Source organism: Lissotriton vulgaris, chromosome 5 (assembly GCF_964263255.1).
Source record: "Lissotriton vulgaris chromosome 5, aLisVul1.2, whole genome shotgun sequence".
Classification (NCBI taxonomy): Eukaryota; Metazoa; Chordata; class Amphibia; order Caudata; family Salamandridae; genus Lissotriton; species Lissotriton vulgaris.
In genome coordinates, this window is record NC_141693.1 from 406,214,541 (window position 1) to 406,236,429 (window position 21,889).

At 47.0% G+C, this 21,889-nt stretch overlaps 1 protein-coding gene across 1 annotated transcript in view; it reads left to right on the forward strand.

Annotated features, from left to right (window-relative positions):
• The first annotated feature begins 2,827 nt into the window (after positions 1-2,827).
• The window catches only part of CDK1 (cyclin dependent kinase 1), a 106,432-nt gene continuing 87,370 nt past the window's right edge, over positions 2,828-21,889 (forward strand). Inside the window, exon 1 of the mRNA XM_086921769.1 lies at positions 2,828-2,923. The gene's annotated coding sequence lies outside the window, so the exon portion shown is untranslated. The remainder of the gene's footprint in view (positions 2,924-21,889) is intronic.

Sequence of the window (21,889 nt, forward strand, 5' to 3'; positions counted from 1 at the left end):
ACTGAACTCCTTCCAACTCAAACTCTTTCTGCAACTAACTGACTCCGCCTCTGCACTTCACTAATATGGAATGCTCTCTCCTCATGGAAAGTTCCAGCCATCAGCCTGCCGCCCATCAGATCTCTGCACCACTCCGCGTCAAGGACACACACCCAGCCGGCCGGCCTTTTGTGGTGTCTTCGACACAAAGAATAATACAGCCTACCAATAAGGGCTGGCCCAGACCGGTTCTCTCCAAGTGAACAACAGCTCATAACTAAAACATTACCTTTACCCTGCAAGCATCTCAGTTCTGCAGGGACAGAAAGCAAAATGTAGTCTCTCTAGTTCTGGGCCTTGTAGGCCTGAGAAGGATGAAATAACACTTAGCTCTGTCAGAGTACCTACACAAACCATACCAATATGTAATATAAAGTCAGGACTACAGGATCCACCCTTCACTACAGTTAGGATGATGAAAGGACACATAATTATGTCAACGCCAATAGGCAATAGATGGATTAGAGTCAAGAATAAGGGATCTATCATCATATTAAGCAGCTATCCTCTAGTTTATGCTTCTAGGTCTGGAAAAAGGCCTTAAAAGGACCAGCACAAGGCAAGAATAGAGATTTAGGATGGTAGCAAGCTTAAAGTCACCATCACTCAGAAGTAGAGCCAAAAACCCGGTCAGAACAGGAAGTAAGGTTTAATTTGTGTGACCAGGGTAAGAACGTTTTGAGAGCCGAATGGGTTGTTCCCCCGTAGAGTTTGCCTCCGTTAAACAAAAGGTAAAGGGGGAAGTGTTATGTCTATCATAGTTGATATGCAGTGTACAACTGTACAAGCGCTATATAAATGCAAACCTTTTCCCTCTTCTATTCCTCGACTATCCTTCTCGATCCAAATAATTGACTAACATATACACCACTCAAATTACTTTCATATTTCACTATATTAATTCACCACGAATCATTTTTGGTGGTAAGCGCTACATAAGTGCAATTACAATTACAATGTAATATGTGAGGCCATAAGCAGTGAATTTCTCTGGTTTTGTGCAAGTGAAATCTGAGCCTAATTATAATGTCCTTGTATCCTTTGTTTTTTTCAGTGAATATGTATATAGGTATGTATATATATCACAAAGTTCAGCAGAATATGTGTGGGGTTATCGGCCATATGTTTATTATATGCAGATGAGCTTCGGGTAAAAAATAGCCTCCCTCAATGCTTGAAATTCACATTAAGACACAAAGTTCTGGAGTTTAAATGTACGGGACTTCATCCCCATAGGTGGATTCAAACCATCATCATAGTTGAAGAACTGCAATAACTACATACACATTTTGGCCACCATTTTGCTGTTGGTCATATGTTGTACTATTCCTACTGACTCCAATTGTCACACATTTGTCTCACCTCAATACTTAAGTCTCAAATAGAGTCTTCACGTCCATGGCTCGCCAAGCTTCTAATCCCATTTGTAATGTTCTTACTCAATTAAAGTCCAGTGAAGGAGCTCATCTCCTTAACCCTCGCCTGACAATGGATCATGTTCCAAGATATATTCCTCAGGAGTCGGTCCATCTCTGTATTCCATGAACTTGTATAGTTCACGGCCCAATAGTCGACTGAGCCATCTTCCAGGGACGGTTCTGACAGATTTTAAATAAATAAATACTCAGCTCCAACTCCACCATTACTGTTGAACTCACAGCGGGTGCTACCAGAAGTGTGATGGTAGGAATCACAAAATTATATTCAAGCTCCCAAAGTTCAGCAGAGCACTCGCTGGGTTATCGGCCAGACATTACGGTGTCTGGTATAGATGCCATTCCTATCATTCATATGATTTTGGCACATGATGGCTTTAAGACACATAATCTGGCATTCACTTTTAAATAATGCTTCTGAAATAACACCTCTTTTTTCAAATATTTCATATAAATCTATTATGATGCTCGGATAGAATTGTATTCATATCTCCTTTTTATAGATGTAAGAAATATTACAAATGATTTTAAGGATATGTGCAATAAAAAAATGTTTCCTTCATTTTCATTCATTATAGTAGTTCTTCATCTATGATGATGGTTTGAATCCACCTATGGGGATGCGGTCCCATACCTTTAAACTCCCGAACACTGCGTATTAATGTGAAATGCAAGCATTGAGGAAGGTGAATTTTCGGTGAAACACACCTGCCTGTAATAAACATATGGCCGATAACCCTTTGAATGTTCTGTTGACCTTTGTGAGCTTGGAAATAATTTTGTGATTTTTACCATCACTCTTGTTGTGTTCGACAGCAATGGTGGCGTTGGAGCTGAACATATAAATAAATATCTATCTATCTATCTATCTATCTATCTATCTATCTATCTATCTATCTATCTATCTATCTATATAAAACACGCCTATATACACACACACGCACACACACACACACACACATAAAACACATAAACAGCTTTTCCGTGATTAAAGAAAATTTTAGATGAATTGAGGCAAGTGCTTGAAGTGCACAATAGGAGCACTTTATTTCATGTTATGTTCTTTATTACAATGATCTCACTCAGCAGTATGTAGCATTACCAAATAACATGCTGAAAAATGCTGTTGCAGCTCATCTGAAAAAAATATTTTTTATTAAACCGCCAGAATGATTACTCTTACCACCCTTGACTAGAACCAGTGAGTTGTTCCGGGTTAATATTAGGTTCTCACTGCCGCCTGCACGTTTTCTGAAGCCGCCCTTTCGCTTGCTTTTCGCGCTTCCCCGTCATTACGACGGAGACGTCCATGTGACTGCTTGTCATTGGCTGCTTCGAATGTCTCTGCTCGCGGTGATTGGTTGCTTAGGTACAGTTTAGCGCGGCTGGTTTGAAAGCTGCTCACTTGGCAGTATCTGCAGTGTGGAAGGAAGTTGTGTTTTTCCCAGGTAAAAGCCTAATGTAATATTTTTCAGCATGTGCGATAATGGCGGACTGTAAAGTTGTGAAAGGTGTGCTGTCGTTTAAGGAATGAAATGCGCGCCATTGGGCATCGTGCCAGCACTCGATCAGGGTTTTGGCGTTTCAGAGCCGCTAGTGCCGGGGAAAGACAGGGAAAGTGGGCCTTTTTCGGAGGTCGGGGAGAGCTGGTTGCACCCGTTCTGCCTGCTCAAAGAGCCAGTTGTGTGTTGTCGCTCCCTGTGGTGGTGTCTTCATTTCTACTGCGTTCATAGGCGCTTTCGAATGACCCAGGAGATTTGGCTGCTGCTTTGTGTCCCGGGCCACTCTTTGGAGATGGTTTCTCCCTGCACTTTCTTAGCGTTATGAAAAAGAATATCGTTCATATTAAGTCCATTTTAGTATCGATTATTCAAATACCGGTTCAATGAAGTTCCACTACACTTCCCATAATGCATTTGGTTGCCAATAAAAAGTGCAGGATTATTGTACGGTGTCCCGGATAACCTCGAGTTACGTGGGATATTAATTGGAGCATGTCTCTACCTACCCAGGTCCCGTTTTAATATGTGTTTGGCACGCTATATTAGTTTGTTTCGACCCCACCCCGGAAGTGCTCTTTGAGTTGACCCCCTTAGTAAAAGCTAGTATCACAAAAGCCCACGAGGGCTTTAGATGAGTTCACATTATAAATGATCACGAGGTAGGGGGCACCAGCGGACGTGTCTCAGCCCTTGGTTTGCTGACTGAGTGCTCTTGTGAGTTAAATGTTTTATGCCCTGGATTAACTTCTGATATTAATGCAGGGGTGTGGATTTTATGATTTGTTCTCGTCAAAGGGACGGAGTGCTCCAGAAATGTAATTGGCCTATTAACAATAATCCACTTTTTCATTTGGTGTCATTCAAAGAGGTGACACGTTAGGATCTGTTTATGCCTTCACTCATTTTATAGCTGGATTTGAATTCCAGAATGGTTCTGATTTTGCAGTGTGTGTGGTTTTATTTTTTGCTTTTTGTCTTCATATGCCTAAACCTGAGCTGTGTTCCCATGAGGAATTCCACTCACTTCTATTATAGTCGGGCTGTTTACCGGGTGCGAGAACAACCGAACCCATTTTAACAGATGAGCAATCCAGCTGGAAGATTGTTATAAAAATAGGCATTCTGTAGCAACCCCCCCCCCCCCCCCCCCCGCCATGGAACTGGGGTAGCATGTAACGATTAATCTGCACGAGTAATCTTCCCTGCCTTTCTAAAACGCTCCCATTCACGTTTACGACCTGATAAGAGCAGACTAACTATAATCCCAACAGAAAATTGAATGCTGTATGCACTGTTAATCCCTATTTCATGGTGACAGACTGATAATTGCAAGCAACCTGCAATCTGGGGGGTGACTACAGATGCTGCTAGTAGGCAGGAATCAGTAGGTAGTATAGGGCTTCCTGTGAGTGTTTTATACGCCATCAAATTTGCATATGAAAGCGTATTTAACAATTTTTCCAAACCCTTCCCACCACTAGTAAAGGCTGGAAATGTACTACTGACAAAGGAGGAGGAAAGCCACCCTGTTTTCGTCATACATAAGTTGTGAGTAGGGAAAGTGAATTTGCACATGTTAAGCACAATTTCACATGCAGATGGGCATACTTGTCTTTTTTTTTATGTGAAAATTGAAATAAAACATATTTGCCAGTAGTACGTTTTTTATACTACTACAAACGCTTTTGAATTCTAGTCTTCAATCTTCACTAACTAGCTTTTAAAGTTGCTCACCAGTTTAGGAAAACTTTTTCAAAATTGCACCATCTGAAGCAAAAATGTACAGGCCAATATTAAGTTAGTATTTATAACCAAATATGTCATAAAACCTGCCTTCCCCGACCATTCAATGTGTTTTATCCCTGTTTTGCAGTGTGGCTGCTTTTCAGCATGGCTAAAAGTTAGTGGTGTAGAGAAGCGTGGAATGGAGTCGTGTAGATTTGAGTTGTAGAATGGAGTACTGTGATTTTAGCAACGGAAGTCAAGAATGTCTGTTCTTCGAAGTTGTGCGACCCAGTCAAAATGAAAATTACCAGTCAAAATGAAAATTACCAGTCCTATCAGCAGTGTTTTGTTAGGGACAAACACTTTCACATCTATTTTGCAAACTATTACAAGTTATGTATATGCATGTTTACAGGCACTTTTAGGTTTCACTAGTACGGTTACTGGCAATTGGGTGTGTGCACTACTTCTCTCAAAGCTGTATGCCTTAGAATTTTACTGTATCCCACACCCATGCATGACAATAAGGGTATCAAGGAGACGTACGTTTGGGGAATGTAAGTTTTGGTGCTCTGCTAGTGCAGCCTGTGCATTGGGTGCGCGGGATGTTCATCTTTGCGTTCTGGTTTAAGGTCCTCTGGGGAAGCCTGTAGCGGATTTGTCGGTGATACGGGGGACTTGTGTTCCGTTGTGTGTTTGAAAGTGTGCAACCATGCTGCCCACTGCATTGATATTTGGTGTTTACGGATGTCGTGGACTTCCTCATGGCGTAGTGCATCTTCCTCTAATGATCCCCATTTTGTGACTGCTCCCTTCCAGGCTGCTAGAGGGGGCCCTCCCGGAGGGTACTGTAACGCTTGTTCCCATTCTTTGTCATAGAGGGGTCTCCGGATCGCTACCTCCCATTTTTCTAGCAGAGAGGTGAATGGCGCTGCATTCAGTTATCGGATCGCTTTATACAACCATGCTACTATGTGTCGTCCTGGGCCCATTTGCAACACAGCATGGAGGACTGCTTGTGTTGCCCGTTCGTTGTCGATCATGTGCCAGGCGCTGTGACAATCTGCCACCCATACATGAGGAATTGACCTCTGTAATGGCCAGTATCGGTTGTCAGTTCTGCAAATGAGAGCAAGCAGCACTTATTCGGCCACCCTTACGTGCCCTGTACCATAACACACACACACTACCATTGCAAATTGAGTGTTTTGGTGCAGAACAAAGTGAAGAGTTGACATTGGACACATTACTGTGTGCTATGTCCACAATCCACTGCCCTGGTATAGCTAACCCACCCCTCTAGATGGGTGCACTATACCAGTGGTGAGGGTACAGGTGCTTGAGCCCTGTACCCCTACAGTGTCCTAGTCCATTCTTAGACATTGTAAGTGCAGGAATGCCATAAATAGTGTATTGTCCGGGAGTTTGTCATTACTAACTCCCAGCACCATAATGGCTTTACTAAAAACTGAAGTTTGGTATCAAATTTTTCAGCCCATTAAACCCACACTGATGCTGCCAGTGTGGGGTTTAATGGGAAATGCACTCAGAGGGGATCTTAGAGATACCCTCTGAAAAATAACCTAACTAGTGTCCTGGCTGAGTGGCTGCTCACCAGCTAACACCATTAGACATCTTTCTGGACTTCTGGGTTGAGTCTGTCGCTCTCGGGGTCCTGAAACAAAGTACATCATGGGACGAGGTGCCAAGCCTTCTCTCCTAGGATAGGATGAGTCCACGAAGGGGAAGCTTCAAAGGCTTGTTGCCTTTGTGAGCTACCCCAGCCATTTGTTGCTCACAGGAACTGTCCCTCACCGGTTCTGACCCCAACTTTGGTTTGGAAAAGCAGCGGCAAAACCAAGTTAGGAGAAGAGGTGTGCCTACCCCATCCCTCAGGTGGGGACGGCAAGGTGAAGCACAACTTGGTTCCTGCCATCTTGAAGAGGGGGGGGGGGTGACCCAGCCAACCATAGTGAGGCTTATGCCCCCTCCTACTGGACGGTGGCATAATAAGGGGTGTACCCACTCCAAGGAAGGGACCCATTGGTCCCGAACTGTACAGACCTGTAATTTAGTATTATGGGGCAACCCTGAACCTTGCCTCAGACAAGAAAACCAGAAGAAGGACCGAAGAGCCATGCTGATGAAGAGGACACTAACTGACTTGGCCTCAGAACTAACGGCCTGTCCAGACCCAGACTGGCTACAGCATAATTCCTGTCTCTCCAGCAGCCCCCAAGAACACAGAGAACCTGCCTTGCCTTCCCAAACCAGACAATCTCCTGTGAGCACTGGATTTGCTCACCCACAGACTCTGGGTCTGGCGAAATCCGCGAGTCTGTACCCCACGGCCAAGTTCGAGTGGCCCAACACCACAAGGTCTCCCTGGTGATCCTGACCTGGGATCTTGTGATCTCTGACCTGCCTCTTGTCTCTAAGAGATGCCTGCAGACCCTTTCTGGAGGATGACCTTGACTGGAGTTGGTAAGAGAAACCAGATGGCAAGACACCCCTGCATCCGAAGTACCATGGCAGTGGGTGGTCCAACCGTCAATGTCCCAGCATCCCAACCAACCTTTTCAACCAGTGGTTGCGTCCAGAAGATCTTCGTCCCTGAGCCTTTAGTGTTTGTTGCAACCGGAGAATCCCTATTAAAAGCAGCAGTCCACCTGATGCCAAAACAGCACCCGTCACCTGGCTGCCCCTGTGTTGCTAAGTGCTTACCTATAACACTGTTTTCCCCCCATAGGACTGCTTTTCTGTGAAACATCTTTTAAGCGTGTTGATGGTTTATATAAAACCCTAAGACTGCAAATGTACAAAAACTGAATTACTTATCATTGAGAGCAGGAAATGCAAGGCAGTGCAAAAATGCACTCTAGTTGGCTAGTACTCTGTATTAAAGCCTGCTGGCCAAGAAGGTACCATTAGAAGGCCTGTTGGCTCATTCTTTCGGGGCCAAAACTACTATGTTTGTTTTGCCATGGTTGGCAGGCCTCAAAGTGGAATTTGATGGACACGTTCATGAGCCACTACTGTTGCAACAGTCTTGTCAGACTGGCAGCCATTTTGTCTGCTCAATCCTGCAAGAATTCTAATCTCCGGTCTCAAAATCTACTCGTCCCTTGCTATGGTGAGTCAGATTTTATCAGCTGAAGCTACTTTTTAGAGCTTGCTTTCCCGTTCAGGTGATAGCTCCACCACTCAAATTACTTTCATATTTCTCTATACTAATCCAACACGCATCCTTTATGGGTGCCGGAGTAGTGTGCTACTCACCAAAGAAGCGCTTTGAAGCTTTGTCATGGGTACTAAGCGCTATATAAATGCAATTACAGTACAAAATAGCTTGAGCTGACAGAGTAGGTGTTTTTAGTTCATTCAGAGAGTGAATGAGCAATAAAGGGGCCTTTAAATCTTATTTGGTTGTAATTGCTGTATTGATCAAAAGTTGGCAAGGCTGTTCCTCGGGGATGAACGGGAAGTAAGGTGCACTGGTCAAGGGAAAAGTGGTGGTTTAAACAATATTCACCTCCCACTGGGTATCCATTGTGTTGGATATGTTTGCCTCACACACCCTTGCAGGTGTCATGCTTTATCATAGGCGTTGCTCCTCGTTGGGTAGGCGGTGCAATTCCCAACGGGCTCACCTCAGAGAGGGGCTCTTTAGCGGAGTTCTTTTGAATCCAACTGCCTATGGGTGAAGTGTGGGGCCAAAGGGTTTGCAGACCTGGGTGTGAGTTAAAATGTAGCGCAGGGTACCTAAGACTATTTTATTCGGGTGGTCCCTCGTTACAATTAAAAGGTGGAGCTAGACTAGACTTAACCGGAAAATGTTTCCATATTCTATACTAGGCTAGGGAGTATAAAAACGGTCGACATGTTTCTTGCTGTGTAGCAATGACTTGCGATTCGTCAGGCCCTATATGGTATGGTCTACAAAAAGTAAGAAACCTTATGTCAAAAAGTGTTGCTTATTTTAAATAATTGGAATTTTTTTTACCTCAATTATGTTGTTCCTTGCCTAAAGGTCAGTATTTATTTGCCCCATCAATACTCGGCGGGTTGTGCATCAAAAGAGAAGCCTCTGGTTAGTAGGCTACTGCTCTCCGTGTAGTAGGCATTGGTCCTACCCCTTCTTCCACCGAGCACGGGCTGTGCAATCAGATCTAATGTCGGAATATCTATGCTTACAAATCGCTGCCTATTCTGTCTTGGAGATTTGTGTTTACGTGTCTTTCTCTGACCGTCAAGTTAGAGTATTTTGGAAAGTGAACGCTGGCAATTATGCTGGGGTACAGGGTGTGTAAAATGAGAGGCTGTAGGATGTCAGTACTTTGTGAATGAACTGCACAAATTTCAAAATGTATCAGAAGAAACCACTTTTTTGTAATAAGTGTGAAGGAAACCTAGATTTTATTAGGATCAAAACAAATGATAAATATTTGCTGAAACTAATTTTCCCCACTTCGTTTGTTACTATATACAGCCAGATTCCTCATTGTCCCGTTTAGCGAGTCCTTAATAGCGATTATTAAGGAATCGCTATTAAGGACTTGCAAAACTGGATTCATGTAGGAATCGCAAAATAATTTGCGCTTCCTACAGCTTCCTTAATTGAGATTAGCAATTTGCTAATCGCAAATAAGGATGCGATTGCAAGGGTGCCAGGGGTGTCCAAAGGACACCCTGTAGCACCCCTGAAATGAAAATGTAGACTGATGTTACGCACGCACATGTCCAAAGGATGTGTGTGTGTAACATACAACTTAGAAAAATACACTAAAGTTCGCTATTTACCACGAAGTCAGACTTCGCAGTAAATAGCGGCCAAAAATTGCGAATTCGCAATTAAAAAATGGTTAATGAATTGCAATTAAGGAATCTCAAATGGAGATTCCTGAAATGCAATTCCTCGCAATTTTGCTATTAGCGATTTTAATTTTAGGGAAGTACTGCATACTGTTCTGCAAGTCTAACTCCACAATCCATACTCTCTGCCTTTGGGAGGCTCTGCTGTGGGAGGCACTGCTATGGTCCCTTATAAGGTTGGGATTCTGTAGTTCGAAGTACCCCCAGAACAAGTTACCTAAATTAGTAAATGTTCCTTCTAGTGCATACTCCTCTTAAAAGCCACTGCGCCCCCCACCACATCCCCGTTCTGTGTCATGCATTCATGAACGACATGTTTCAAGTTAGATTTTTTTGCACACTGTCAAATACAATGTGATCTAAATGCTCCATGTCTGAGTACTGAGTCTTAGAAGCTGACAGCGTGCAGAAGTAGCACTTGCATACGTCTCCTCTGTCACTTTTGTAGTGGGTTGAAGTCACAGTTAAGGTGGGAGCATTGTTGAAAAAAATGTCCCATTCTAGTTCCTAGGAGTATCTACAGAAATATGCAAGTTTGCCTTCCAGAAAGAAGGCTACAGAAAAAAACTAACTAGTTTGTTTTGACCATTTTACTTCATGCTGTCTTGTGATGCATGCAATAAGGAATAATGCAAAACTGCAATGGGAATTCCTAGACTAATATATACATAGTATCGTGAAGACCCAAAGGAATGTTCCTAGTGTATGTAGTCTATCCAAATCTGAATACTTAGGCCTCCACCTCCCTAGGAGAACAATTTAATTCCTGTTTTTCTACAACCTACTTGTAGGGAATCCTTAAGATACTGCAAAGGTTTGGTGGTGGAAACGCAGAGCAATGCTGTAGCTCTTATTGTTTTAAAAGTAAGTGATAGGGGAACATGTACAGCCTCTTGGTTGTTAAATCTGCCTTGGTCGCTACTCTCGATGGTGGTATGCCCCTGAGTTCTCCCAAGAATTCCAAAATTGGACGAGAGGCTGATTGAATGATTGTCATTGCTTCACAAGGATGGCCTAAAAGTCAGCTGCTCAAGAGGAGTCCTGAGTCTATTTTGGAGGGAGATATCAATGGTGGTGACTGGAGGAGAAAAGGCCTGAGTTTGGCTTATAAATGGAATGCTGCCCTGCCCATTTTGGAATTTTCTGTTTTTCCTTTGTATTTGTCAGTCTGAGGTGCACTATTGTTTCTTAAACATTGGTCGTTTTGTCATTATATAAAGAACCCACTAAACCGTAATACAAAACTTCCGCCCCACCCATCATCCATTCCTCCCACTATATGGGAGTGTTTTTAGTTTTGAAGAGTTCCAGGATGTGTCCCAATAGGGTTCGACCTTGAGATTATAATTCCCTTCACCTCATCACCTCCCCAGAGAGCTTCCTTGTGTCCTTTCAGTCTCAAGGCCCTCAGAGTTTAAGGGTGTCTTAAGATTTCAGAATGTTCTTGACAATAATCCATAATTAGTTTTCAGATCTCTTCAAACTTCTTTCTCGTGTCTCTCTGGTTATAGGACAGCATTTCTATCGCCACCAGAGCCTGCAGGATAACAGATGTGTTGGGGGGGGGGGGTTGTCTGTTTCTAGTGATCCGCCACCTTTCGATTGGCTGCCAAAAGCATGTGCCATATTGCAGTCCAGTTACCTTTCCAGAGACCTCCACCTCCACCCCCACCCTCTTGGGCATATCCCTAAGACTATTATAGAGTATGTGCTATGGCACCTCTAGGCCTATCACTCCTTATGTGGCTCAGTATCTTTCAAAAAGACCTTCAGTATGGGGCATGCCCACCACTCATGTATCTGTTCTTTCCTCCCCACATCCCCTGAGTAACTTTCCATCTGTAGCAGAGAACCTATGCCTAAATTTGTGTGGGGTCATATACCAGTTGTTAGACCTGTCTGCCTTTGGGTAGTCCCTCCAATTTATTATTTATTTTGTCCCTTTTTTGCCCCTCATACCTCTAAATTTTTATGTCCACTGGCTATACTTTTTTTTTTTTTTTTGGGTGTTGGACTGGGGGTTAGATGCTCTTTTGCCCTCATAGTTTTTTACCTCAGGCCCAGGTGCCTTTCCCTGACTAGAAAGGGAGGGTTACACAAAATGGTGGTTTTCAACTGCCATAACTGCCACACCTGAAGCTTGAACCATAGGGAAGAGTAGGGACCATCTAGAACCTTCTGGTCCCTTCTGGACCTCCTAGGGTCAGCCTATATAAGGCCAGAACCAGGGCGGCCATTTTATGTTGGTTTTGGTGTAAAGAGGAGAGGTGGACGACAGGAGTATAGGCGGCTGAAGGAGGAGACTGGTACACTGTGAGGATTGATAGACCTGCTCGGTCGCGTTCCCTGCGGTGGTGAAACTATCCCTCATCTCCTGACCTGACCCTGTCAAGACGTGGACTCGGGAGACCCCCCCACCCCCCCTTCAGTAGGGGTTATCGTTGGACATCCTCTGTGGAGCATGAAGGCGAGGACAGTAAAGTACCGCCAGGTGAGGGCAATCGGGGGTGCCCCCTAGGTCAAGGTCGGGCCTGAGTGGGACGGAAGTAAGGTAACCCCTGCTCTACCCTAATCACCGGTGACCAGTGAGACTATCCTCGTGGCCCGGAGGAAGTGTCCCGCCTAAATCCGGCACTGTGGATTAGCATTTATTCAAAGTTTACTTGCCTCGGGATTAGACCATCCGCCAGCGAGGCGCTGCGTCTCCCAGCCAGGAGTAGTGTCAAGTGCTGCGCAGGCCCAGTGTGGTGCGGAGCAGTTTCCGTGAGGAGAAGCGCCGCCTCGAGGCCGCGCATGCTTAGTGCTGGTGGGTGGTTCCTGAGGAGTGGAGGTGTTCCGTAAGCTGCGCAGGCTCAGAGGTGTGCTGGGCGTCTGTCAGATCTGGTGAGGAGCGGAGCTGGGAAGACCGGTGGCCGGCCAGGCAGCGTGAGAGAAACGGGCCTGGGGAGGAGCGCCTACAAAGAGGACCGGGGGCTAACTAAGTAAGCGTCCTGCTTGGGTGAAGTCCCAGAGCGGGACGAATTTTCCTTAAAAGCGACAGGGGTCGTGGGAAGTGGTGAGGCAGAGTCCCTGGAGTATGACCCAGACAGCGAGGTGAAACTCAGACTTCCTGTCTCCCGACTGGGACCAGACTGGCTGGGGTGTAGTGCAAGAGACCTGAACCCCTGTTTCATTTAACGCTGTAGGGATCCTGCTCATGGTTGATGCCCGTGTGTTCCCTTGAAAGACCGGAGCAATTGGGAAGAGGACACTGGCACTGTCCATGCGGTAGATCCAGCCTATGAGTTAATGCTAGCATGAATTCCCCAACTGGTAAAAGGAGTAGGTGGTACCTTGGAATAGGTTCTACAGAGCGAAAAGAGAAATTGTGGTGGTTATTTTAAAGGTTAAACAGACATAGTAGGGGCTAGCCTCTGGCATGAGTTAGAGCTAGCCTGCCTGTCTTCAGTCTTGCATTGAACTGTGTGGGTTTACCTAGACCACAGGGTCAACTGTGGAAACTTTGATTATCATCTACAATCTGATTGTTTGAAATGCTGATGTCCTATGGGGGGAACTGAAAAGGTTAACTTACCCAAACCACTACCTACTCTGCACCCACTGTGTAGTGCTGATAGAAATCTGGAGGAGAAAGTTTAATGCTGAACCCTTATGAAATTGACAAAGGGAATGTAATATGTCTTTGAAATGTGACTTCCAACTTTAAAAGTGAAAAGAATCATAAGGAGAAATAATGGTGTGAAAGAGAAAATCAAACTATTTTTATAAAGCAATCCATAATTACTGGTGTAGTGTCGTTTTTGGAGTGGAAGTACATTGAGTTACTGCTGAGTGGTGCGCAACCTTTACACTTGTGTTTCTGGGAGTTGACTGTCTTGCCCTAGGCCAGGCTACCCTATGTGACCTGGCAACTCTAGGTCCAACACCAGTCATACATTATTTTAAAGCAAGTCTTCCTGCCCTGTACGCTTCTTGCTAAATTTGGCATCTCCTGCCATAATCTATGCCACTCATCATGGGTTATTTCTGTACCCAACATCCTAGCATTTTCAACATGCAAGGCCAGCTGTGCTTATTAGGGAGGGCCTTCAGTTTTTTATGAGTGGCTTAAATGAGGCCCTTGGTGCATTCATAATTAAGGAATAGCTTAACCAAGGGCGCTGTATGTTGCTGCTGTTTTAACTAGGTGTCTACAGTTGGCAGTATCCGATTTGCCATACTGATTTAATCCAAAGTCATTCATGCATGTGTAAAGTGTTACATTTCTTGGGCCATAAAGGGGTCTGGAGCTGCCCTTAGTGGAGGTCAGGACTAATCTCCTGACAGAGGTGCTTTGACCTGGGGCTTCCACCTTAGAACCCCTTCTGCTCTTAATAAGACACTTATTGATGTCCTTTAAGAAAGTGGTCCAAGCCTAGCACAGGGGCTCCTGTGAATAGGACGAACGCCCAGCTCCAGACAAATCAAAGTTCCTCAGCAAACACCCCACTCCAGAAGTTTGGTGGTACAGGCCTCTGTCACAGGGTGTGTTTCCTTCCGCTCCCCCGGATAGGGAATCCAAGAGGCTGTATTAATTTGGGAAGAAGTTTGTTCCTCCAGCCTGCCTTAGATGTCGGTGAATACCGCAAGCTTATTTGCAGAGGCGCAACTAGAGCGTGAACATTTCACGGAGGTGCTGATTCTTCCAGCAATATGCAGAGTGGAGATGCAGGGGCTTTAAGAAGGGGGAATACACAACAAAGCCCCGTTAACAAGTAAATGGTCTTTTAAAGACCTGTGACGGTGCGGCTGTGTGTGTGCGCCAGGGAAGCTGTTTCAGCCGGGCTGACACACACAACGGGAGGGAGGGGGGGGGGAGCCCTTTGAGCCCAATGGGTGTTATGTGCCTGCTTATTTGGCTGTTTCTCCCACTCCCTTTGGGTAACTGTTGAGTAAGTGCTGCCACAAGTGCTGCAAGAGGCCCAGGCTGTACACTCTAATGCAGTTAAGGATGGGAGAGATACAGCAAAATTCACCTTTAAGGTGTGGCCTTGGTGAGACTGATTTGCTGAGCTGATTGAGTTTCATGGCAACTGGCTTCTCAGGTGATGTCCAGGCAAATCTAATGGACATGCCCTTTGGTGGAACCTGCCTTTTTTGGGAAAAGGCAGATTGGCCTCTAGTGAGGTCAAAGGACTCTCTAGCTATGGCCAGATCCTTGGGCCTCTCTTCTACTCCTCATGGCCAATATACCTTTTGTGGCAAGAGAAGGTTTTTCCAACTACTTCAGCCCAATCCCAGCCACCGTCCTGCGCAGGCTTCCTAAGCTAAATGGGGACATGGACACGGTTCATTCCAGCCTAGGAATGGAAGCCAGAAATAGTCGGCCACCCTTCCCTCAGCAGCTGCAGCCCCCAAGCACTCCTAGTCTGACTCTGCAAGACCACACCACTCCAGTTGGTAGGAGAATCCATCATCCCGTCCCCCACTGGAGGTCCATAACATTGGACAAGTGGGTCTTGCAGATAGTTCAGGAGGGCTATTCTCCTTTCTTTTCCTCCTACACAACACCACCCTCAGAGGAACCCTCATCTATGTACCCCCTGGACCACTACTACGGTTCAGCGATTCCGTCACCGACCTCATCAGCACACACGTCCTCATCTCCACAGACTACATCCTCCTCGGAGACCTGAACTTCCACCTTGAGAGCACTGAGAACATAAACTGCAACCTTGATGGACAATCTCGCCAACCTCTGACTCCGGCAGCTCGTCACGACACTCGCCCACTGTGCTGGACACACCCTAGATCACATGTTCTCCGCCAGCAAGCACGTAACCATCAGCCACACCACTGAACTTCGTTGGACCAACCACCGCTGCATCCACTTCTCCTTCGACAAACACACTGCGCACAACCAACTGCTACGATTCCCACACCGCAGCTAGAACAAAGTCACTGAAGAGCCGCTTATCACCTCCCTCTCCCGAGGCCCTCCACCTGAGCCCTCTGACGCAAACACAGCGGCCCACAACCTCCGACAACGGATCGACAACTGCACTAACACCCTCCCCTGATCAGGAAACCCTCAAACAGGCGCAGAGACCCAAGGGCCATCTGGTAAAACGCCGACCTCTATCATTGTGAAAGAACTCGCCACCTCCAGTGACATCCCACAGTCCCAAGAACTCTGCGACTCCCTAGCCACCTTCTTCCACTGCAAGATCAGACATCCACAACAGCTTCGACACCCAGACACCAATGACAGATGCAGACACCCACCCCATTGACTCAACGGCCACCAAAAACTCAGACCTCCTGATGAAGACACCATCAAAATCATGAGCACCGTCCACTCCGGCTCACCTTCCGACCCCTGCCCCACCAAAGCAAACTCCATCGCACCCCACCTCTCGAGTGATCCTCAACAGCTCCTTCCAGACTGCTACCTTCCCGGAGCGCTGGAAACCCGCTGAGATCAACGCCCGACTCAAGAAACCCAAGGCGGACCCAAAGGACCTCAAGAATTTTTGACCCCCTCTCCCTGCTCCTGTTTCCAGCGAAAGGCATTGAGAAGACCACCAACAGCTAACTGACCCACTTCCTTGAAGAGAACACCCTGGGCTCCACCCAATCGGGCTTCGGAAGCAATCACAGCACCAAAACCACCCTCATCGCTGCCACAAACTACCTAAGGGCCATGCTGGACAACAGCAAAACCGTGGCCCTTATCCTCTCGGCCGTCTTCGACAGCGTCTGCCACCACACCCTGCACACTCGCTTCCACGAAGCAGGGATCCGTGACAAAACCCAGAACTGGATTACCTCCCTTACTGGCAGAACAGAGTCTGCCTCACCCCCCCCCCCCCCCCCCATTCCGATCCAAAGCCACCACGATCACCTGCGGTGCGCCTTAAGGATCCTTCCTCAAGCTGCCAGTTTCCAAATCTACATGGCACCACACGCAAACATCGTCCGAGTACACCACCTCAACATCATCTCGTATGCCAGCTAATCCTCTCCCTCACCAAGGACACGGCCACTGCCAAATCCATCCTCCACGAGGGAATGAAGGACTTCGCAGAGTGGATGAAGACCAGCCGCCTGAAACTGAACTCTGGCAAGACTGAGGTCCTCATCCTCTGCTCCACCCCCTCCTCATGAGAACTCTTGGTGGTCTTCCACCCCTGGAGCTGCACCCACCAACCACGCACGCATCTGGGGGTTCTTTCTGGACTCATCGCTCTCAATGACCCAGCAAGTCGACGCTGTCTCCTCCTCCTGCTTCTACACCCTACGCATGCTCCGCAAGATCTACAGATGGATCCCCACCGAAACCAGAGACTGTCACCCAAGCCCTCGTCAGCAGTCTTCTGGACTACGGCAATGCCCTCTACGCAGGAATCCCTGTCAAACTCAAGAAAAGACTCCCAACGCATACAAAACACTTCCGCACGCCGCCTCCTCGAATCCCCTGCCACAACCATATCACAGCCCACCTGAAAGAACTGCACTGGCTCCCAGTCAACAAGAGGACCACCTTCAAGCTCTTCGCCCACGCGCACAAAGCACTCCACAACACCAGACCAGCATACCTCCATGATCGACTCGCCTCTACACCCCTTAAATGCCAGCTTAGCTCTGCTGACCTCTCCACCGTCCCACGCATCCGCCTAACGACCAGCGGCGGCAGACCTTACTCTATCTCTCCGCCAAGACATGGAACACCCTCCCCACCCACTTGAGACGGAACCCGGACCTGCTGACCTTGAGGAGACTTCTCAAGACCTGGCTGTTCCATCAGTAGCCGTCTTCCCTACCTCCACCCCAGCGCCTTGAGACCCGAACTGGCGAGTAGCGCGCTTTACAAATGCTTGCTTGATTGATCTGCTAAATCGGGAACGGCTGACAGAGGATCATTTAAAATTGATCCAGAAGAAGTTTTAGCTCTTTGCCAAGAGAGCTATAGAAAAGGTCCCGGTTTCAAAAGTAGGCAGTGGGTTTTATTCCTGCTACTTTCTGATTCCGAAGAACAACAAAGGGTTGCAGCCCATTTTAGATATTCAGACCATCAATCTCTTCCTCAAGAAAGAGAAATTAGAGCTGCTCACTCTAGCTCAGCTCTTCTCTGCCCTAGATCAAGGAGATTAGATGGTAGTGTTGGACCTGCAGGATGCATTTTTTCATATCCCCATCCTGCCGGGACACCTGCGGTTCAAGGTAGGCCACAAGCAGTTTGTTTACTGTGCTCTCTTTTGACCTTACCAGTGCCCCATCGGGTGTTCACCAAGGTGATGGCGGTCGTCGCAGCTCATCTGCACAGAAGACTTGCGCAATTCGCTGGGGTTCTCTATAAACGTGTGAAGTCACACTAGGCTCTTTCTCAGACGCTCCCTTTCATCGGAGCAGTTCTGGATCCACTGCAGTTTCGGGTCTATCCTCCTGAGCAGCGAGTCCAGGATATTCTGGTTATGATTCAGATGTTTTGGCCTCTAGCCTGTATTTCGGTATGATGGACCCTAAGGCTGTTGGGCCTCTTGGCCGCCTGGCCACCTGCATCCTGTCAGTAATGCATGCCAGGTGGTGCATACTGGCTCTGGAGTGGGACTGGAAGTTTCAGTGGGCACAGCATCTGGGAAGTCTCACCATAGTGGCCCAGATCTTGTGAGAAACTGAGAAACGTCTGCAGTGGTGATTGAACCACGATTGGGTCAATGACAGATCCCTCTTCCTTCCTTCAACCACATCTCGGTTGTGACAGATTTGTCACTTCTAGGATGGGGCGGCCATCTGGGAGAGGCAAATATCGGGGGACACTGGTCTCTGGCGGAGTTGTGTGCTCCATATAAATGTTAGAGCTCCAAGCGATTTGATTGGCATTGAAAGTATTTTTTCCTTCTGTCCAGGGGAAGCTAGTGCAGGTCTTCACGGACAACACCACAGCCATGTTGTACTGCAGCAAGCGGGGAGTGGTGGGGTCATGGACCCTTTTTTCGAGAAGCCTTGCATCTCTGTGCATGTTGGTTCAACACTTGGCAGGTTCTCTGAACGCCAGGGCGGATGAACTCTGCCATCTATGCCTAGTTGATCAAGAATGGGGTCTCCAGTCAGGGGTGTTGCAAGGTCACTTTTAGCACTGGAGAGAACCTTAATTAGATGTGTTCTCCTCTGAAGAGAACACGCAGTGTGGGCAATACTGCACGTAGGAGTTTGTAAGCCACATATCACTTGTCTGCACCTTTTCGTCTCGAGTGGGTCTCTGGCCTCCTGTATGCCCCGCCCCCCACACACACACACACACCTCTCCTGCCCAGGGTTCTGAAGATCAGGAGCAACTGATCCCAAGTCATTCTTGTGGCTCCGGACCGGGTGAGGGAAGTCTGGTATCCAGAGCTTCTTAAGATGAGCATCAATCCTTTGATCAGTCTACCCCTTCGGGAGGATCTTCAGTCTCCTCAGCAGCAGGGGAGGGTTCTACAGGGCTTGAAAATTGTAACTGTTACTAGACCTGCAGGTCTAGTAACTTTAATAATCTACTCGACCTAACTGTATTGTACTTGACCTGTGATCCTAGGAAAATATTTTGTGTTATGGAGTAGTCTTAATTATCACATGAGCACCTTCAAATATGAAAGTTCACTATTTCTGCTGTACAAAATACATTTACTGGACTAAATGCTTGCTCCATGTATAACTAGAATCTAGGCCATATACAGGGGCACGCAGATGATTTCTGGTTTGCCTCTTAGTTCACTAATAGCATTGTCGTCTGGCCAGGAGCAGTAATTCACAGTTCACTCACTTTTCATAAATATATTAACAAAGCATGAAGTGGTAGTTTATTGTCACTTATGGATGGCATATTTTCCATTGAAACTGGCACTAAATGTTCCAACTAACTTGTAGTTTTACTGATAGCACATATAAATTTTTTGGAAATTGAGTTTCAGGAAAAATATTGAAAATTTGCGCATTACCAAGTTTAGTGTTATAATTTGTTTTGATCCTATAACAATATTTTTTCACCACAGATTTTTAAATATGGGTCTTAACTAGTGAAATATGTTTGAACGGTTCACTTAGCTATTTCAGTGTTGTGTTAGAAAAAAGCCTGACCTCTTACAGCCTTTCATTTAACATGCTATGCACAGTTCAGTTGTCAAACTGTTCACTTTACAGAATCCCCTATCTTAAGTCACAGAAATAAAAATAAATCTAATAAGATGAGCTGACTTTTGACCTCTGTCTCTGAAAGCCAGCAAATGTGACAAAATGTAATGGCATTTTTATTGCTCTTTCACTTTCTGAAAAATAAAGATGCCTTTAAATCTTATCTTGTCACATTTGCTCTGCTTTCAGAGACCGAGGTCAAAAGTCAGTCTGTCTTTCCTGAAGTTGGAGGATTTTCAACTTGCCAGAAGGGATGAGTAGTCCTAAAAAATAGCTCATCCTAGGCAAGTGGATTTTTCTAGCCCTGGTTCTCCACCCGAACCAGTCAACTCTTGTGTCTCCATACATGGAGATTGAGCGGCGGCAGTTGGCTTTTGACCTTCCTCCCGAAATGAGTAACCCCATCTTGGCGGCCTTCCACTAAGACGGTACATGCCTGCTGTTGGTAGAAATTTGTATTCTACTACACAGAAAGGTCTCTTGACCCTCTTTCTGCTTCTCTTTCCGTTCTTTTATTTAATCTGACCCTTACACAGCAGGGCTCTGCATTGGGACATCTCGTTACTTTTTTAGGTCTCGCCCTGGAATTCGCATCCGAAGGATGCGTCCAGGGCGGAGACTTATAGTCGGCTGACACGGGGGAATGAGGGACACAAAACTGTGACGAGCGTGGATTGAGCTGCGTGCACGCGCGTCAACATTCACGCATGCGCACATCACAGCCACACGCATACACAGCACTCACGCATGCGCACATACACACGCATACACAGGCACACCCCCGTCACCTACACGCATACACAGAGACCCCTCCACACACACCAGCCCCTCTCCTCTCGGCTCCACACACACGCACACGCATTTACACTTACACAGACACGCAGGCACCCAGACAGGCAACCCCCCCCCCTCACACACACGCATACACACAGACTCCAGGACACATACACATACACACACACATGCACGCTCACACACATACACAGTCCGCCGCCGCGCGCGCGCACACAGATGCCCCCCGCCCCCCCCCAACAAGGCGACGCCCCACTCACCGGCATCCTCAGTGCAGCGGCTCCCACCGGCAGCAAGACTCTTCTTCCCTTCTTCGGCACCGGGGCGCAGGGTAGGCTCCTGCCTGCTCCGGTGCGCCAAACAATCGCGGCTCTTCCGTGGGAGGCGGGGTAGGCTCCCGCCCTCCTACTTCCGGTTGTCCCGCCCGGCCTGCCTGACTTCCTGGTAGAAGACACGGAATGTTCATGGCAAACAGACAGACAAAAAGTGTCTTAAGAATCTTTCGTGCGCCGGTAAAGTCATCGCGGTGCTGACCAGCAGAGGGAATGCACAAGGTAAGCGGCTCGCAAGGAGGTGGTGGGGGTGTGAGGCGAGGGACGTGATCTCGCTTAATTTAGTTTCGAGTAGAGCCCCCTGCCTCCCTCAACCGTGCCCCCTCCCCCGCTTGAAGGGGCCTGTACTATGCCCCTGGTGCCCATTTGGTTTGTATTGTAAGTTCGCAACTCATTATATAACACACGTTAGAGTTGCTCCCTGAGCCTATTCTTCAGGACATTGACACAGTTTAATTCCCTCACAGGTGGCCCGTGTGTGTGTTAATGTGTGTATATGACGTTGCACCTGTAGTTGTGAATGTACGCACGTCTGACTGGCGCGGAGGTGTGCATGCATACGTGTGCATCTATCTCTGGATGCGGGCAAGAGCAGAAATGTCCTCTCTCTATGTGTGCTTCAGTGGCCAGCCACTACTGCCTCTCCAAAGGACTTGCGGATTGCCTTGTGTTGCGATCAAACTCACTTCCGGATTTCAGTAACGCTAGGTGTTACCTGCGCATTATCAGGCAAGGCCTTTCAAGGGATGAGCTCCGGAGCTCATCTTTCTAACAACACGATCCGGCTGGAGCAGCGGGGACGGCTGAGGTGCTGAGAGGACTCGGTGCATCAGAACACTGATGCTGCAATGCAGGTTTTCTCTGAGCACTTACAGTCACTGTCACAACCGGCTTTCGTTTTCACTGTTAACAGCACATATTTCTTTTACAAGTGGGATTAAAGGAGGTAGGCAGAGGACCGTGTTCAACAAAAAGAGGGGACACGTATTGCATGCAATCCTCCAGAATTGGCACCGCTTTTACAATATACGCGCTGCTG